The following is a 4,027-nucleotide window of genomic DNA, read 5'->3' on the forward strand; positions in this document are numbered from 1 at the left end:
AACCAAACACTACACTCTATTTTGGTTCCCCAAACAGTAGACAGTGCTTGCGATTAAATGACACTTTAAGAAGAGCAAATATCTTTATTTTTTTTAAAACACTGCAAGTTTAAAAATGTCTCTCATAACCCCCACAAATATAATGGCCAAATAAGGATTTTCTTCAGTATGGTAAATGAGGAATCCAGAAATAGACTTCAGCTTAGACAATCTTTTGAGAGAAATAATAAACAACGGCTTTACAGTAAGATTGATCTGGCTGAATTCTCTTGTATTTTTGACACTGTCTTCAACATTAACTTTGCCCAAATTCACAGATTCACAGATTCACAGATTTCTCTAGGTTGGAAGAGACCTCAAGATCATCGAGTCCAACCTCCGACCTAACACTAAGTACTCCACTAAACCATATCCCTAAGCTCTACATCTAAACGTCTTTTAAAGACCTCCAGGGATGGTGACTCCACCACCTCCCTGGGCAGCCCGTTCCAATGCTTAATAACCCTTTCGGTAAAGAAGTACTTCCTAACATCCAACCTAAAACTCCCCTGTCGCAACTTTAGCCCATTCCCCCTCGTCCTGTCACCAGGCACGTGGGAGAATAGACCAACCCCCACCTCTCTACAGCCTCCTTTCAGGTAACTGTAGAGAGCAATGAGGTCTCCCCTGAGCCTCCTCTTCTCCAGGCTGAACAAGCCCAGCTCCCTCAGCCGCTCCTCGTAAGACTTGTTCTCCAGACCCCTCACCAGCTTGGTCGCCCTTCTCTGGACTCGCTCGAGCACGTCCATGTCCTTCCTGTAGCGAGGGGCCCAAAACTGAACACAGTACTCGAGGTGCGGCCTCACCAGAGCCGAGTACAGGGGCACAATCACTTCCCTCGACCTGCTGGCCACACTGCTTCTTATACAGGCCAGGATGCCGTTGGCCTTCTTGGCCACCTGAGCACACTGCTGGCTCATATTCAGCCGACTATCCACCAATACTCCCAGGTCCTTCTCGGCCAGGCAGCTTTCCAGCCACTCATCTCCCAGCCTGTAGCTCTGCTTGGGGTTGTTGCAGCCCAGGTGCAGGACCCGGCACTTGGCCTTGTTGAACTTCATGCAGTTGACCCCAGCCCATCGCTCCAGCCTATCCAGATCCTCCTGCAGAGCCTTCCTGCCCTCGAGCAGATCGACACACGCACTTAGCTTGGTGTCATCTGCAAACTTACTGAGGGTGCACTGGACGCCCTCATCCAGATCATCAATAAAGATATTAAAGAGGACCGGCCCCAGTACCGAGCCCTGGGGGACTCCACTAGTGACCGGCCTCCAACCAGATTTGACTCCATTCACCACAACTCTCTGGGCCCGGCCATCCAGCCAGTTTCTAACCCAGCGAAGCGTACGCCAGTCCAAGCCCCGAGCAGCCAGTTTCTCGAGGAGAATGTTGTGGGGAACGGTGTCAAAAGCCTTACTGAGGTCAAGGTAGACCACGTCCACAGCCTTTCCCTCATCCACCAAGCGCGTCACTTGGTCATAGAAGGAGATCAGGTTCGTCAAGCAGGACCTGCCTTTCATAAACCCATGCTGACTGGGCCTGATCGCCTGCTTGCCCTGCAAGTGCCGCGTGATGACCCTCAAGATAATCTGCTCCATGAGCTTCCCCGGCACTGAGGTCAAACTGACAGGCCTATAGTTCCCCGGGTCTGCCCTCCGGCCCTTCTTATAGATAGGCATCACATTGGCTAGCCGCCAGTCAACCGGGACCTCCCCCGATAGCCAGGACTGCCGATAAATGATGGAAAGCGGCTCAGCCAGCTCCTCCGCCAGTTCTCTCAGCACCCTTGGGTGGATCCCATCCGGCCCCATCGACTTGCGCACATCCAAGCTCCGTAGCAGGTCGCCAACCATTTCCTCATGGATAGCGAAGGCCACATCCAGCTCCCCATCCCCTTCCACCAGCTCAGGGCACTGGGTGTCCGGAGAACAACCGGTATTGCCGCTAAAGACTGAGGCAAAGGCGGCATTAAGCACCTCAGCCTTTTCCTCATCCTTAGTAACTAGGTTTCCCCTCGCATCCAGTAAAGGATGGAGATTCTCCCTAGTCCTCCGTTTCGCGTTGATGTATTTGTAAAAGGATTTTTTGTTGTCTTTAACAGCAGTAGCCAGATTGAGCTCCAGATGAGCTTTGGCCTTTCTAATTTTCTCCCTGCACAGCCTCGCTACATCCTTGTAGTCCTCCTCAGTGGCCCGCCCTTTTTTCCAAAGATTATAAACCCTCTTTTTTCTGCTAAGCTCCAGCCGCAACTCTCTGTTGAGCCAGGCCGGTCTTCTTCCACGCCAGCTCGTCTTTGGGCACGTGGGGACGGACCGCTCCTGTGCCATCACGATTTCCTTCTTGAGGAGCGCCCAGCCTTCCTGGACTCCTCTGCCCTTCAGAACCGCCTCCCAAGGGACTCGGCCAACCAGCGTCCTGAGCAGCTCAAAGTCGGCCCTCCGGAAGTCCAAGACAGCAGTTTTACTGGTCCCCTTCCTGGCCTCGCCAAGAATAGAGAACTCTACCATTTCGTGGTCACTCTGCCCCAGACAGCTTCCGACCACCACATCTCCCACCAGTCCTTCTCTGTTTGTGAAGAGAAGGTCTAGCGGGGCATCACCCCTGGTAGGTTCGCTGACCAGCTGCGTCAGGAAGCTATCTCCCACGCTCTCCAGAAACCTCCTAGACTGCTTTCTCTGTGCCGTGTTGTGTTTCCAGGATATGTCCGGGAAGTTGAAGTCCCCCACGAGGACAAGCGCCGACGATTTTGCAACTTCTGTCAGTTGCCTATAAAACTCCTCATCCGTCTCCTCATCCTGGTTCGGCGGTCTATAACAGACCCCCACCAGGATGCTAGCCTTGCCGGCCTTCCCGCGGATCCTAACCCACAGGGATTCAACCTTATCATTCCCAGCCTGGAGTTCCACAACATCAAAAGATTCTCTAATGTAGAGAGCCACGCCACCACCCCTTCTGTGCTGCCTGTCCCTCCTGAAGAGCCGATAGCCAGGCATTGCAGCACTCCAGTCGTGGGAGCGGTCCCACCACGTCTCCGTGATGGCAACCAAGTCGTAGCCTGCCTGCTGCACAATGGCTTCCGGCTCCTCCTGTTTGTTACCCATGCTGCGTGCATTAGTGTAGATGCACTTCAGCTGGGCCATCGCCTTCTTCCCCAGCCTAGCCATTGTTTCCCCCGGCACAGCTCCAACAAGCCTTGTTTGAGCCCCGTCCCCCTTCTTACCTAGTTTAAAGCTCTCTCTATGAGCCCCGCCAGCTCCTGGCCTAGGATCCGTTTTCCCCTTGGAGATAGAGACCCATCTGAGGCCATCAGGCCGGGTGCCGAGTAAAGCTCCCCATGGTGAAAAAACCCAAAATTTCTATGCTGGCACCAGCCTCTGAGCCACCTATTAACCACATGAGCTTTCCATGTCCTCTCCATGCCTCTCCCTTCCCCCGTAGGGATGGACGAAAACACCACCTGCACTCCCGCTCCCTCCACCAATCGTCCCAGCCCCCTATAGTCCTGTTTGATGGCCCTGAGGCTTCTCTTTTCAACATCATCGCTGCCAGCCTGGACTATCAAAAGCGGGTAATAGTCAGAGGGGCGAACCAGGATTGGAAGCTTCCTGGTAACGTCTCTGACCCTGGCCCCAGGGAGGCAGCAGACTTCCCTATGTGTGGGGTCAGGCCGACAAATAGGGCCCTCCGTTCCCCTGAGGAGGGAGTCGCCTACAACAATCACCCTTCTTTCTTTCTTGGTGGAGGCAGTCCTGAGGCGTGGAGTCAACTTCCTCACCTCAGGCATCCTCCCGGGTAGGCTTCCTACCTCATCCTCACCCACGGGTCTCTCGAGCCCCAGGGCCTCAAACCTATTGTTCAAGGGCACCTGGGAAGGCGGCGCTGGAAGGGGAGGGCATCTCCTGCGAGGTCGAGCAGGGACCTGTCTCCATTCCTCCTCAACTCGCAGGTCCCCTCCCTCTGCCCAATGGCAACAGGGCAGGGGGTCCAC

Source organism: Anser anser, assembly GCF_964211835.1.
Source record: "Anser anser genome assembly, contig: SUPER_W_unloc_2, whole genome shotgun sequence".
NCBI lineage: Eukaryota > Metazoa > Chordata > Aves > Anseriformes > Anatidae > Anser > Anser anser.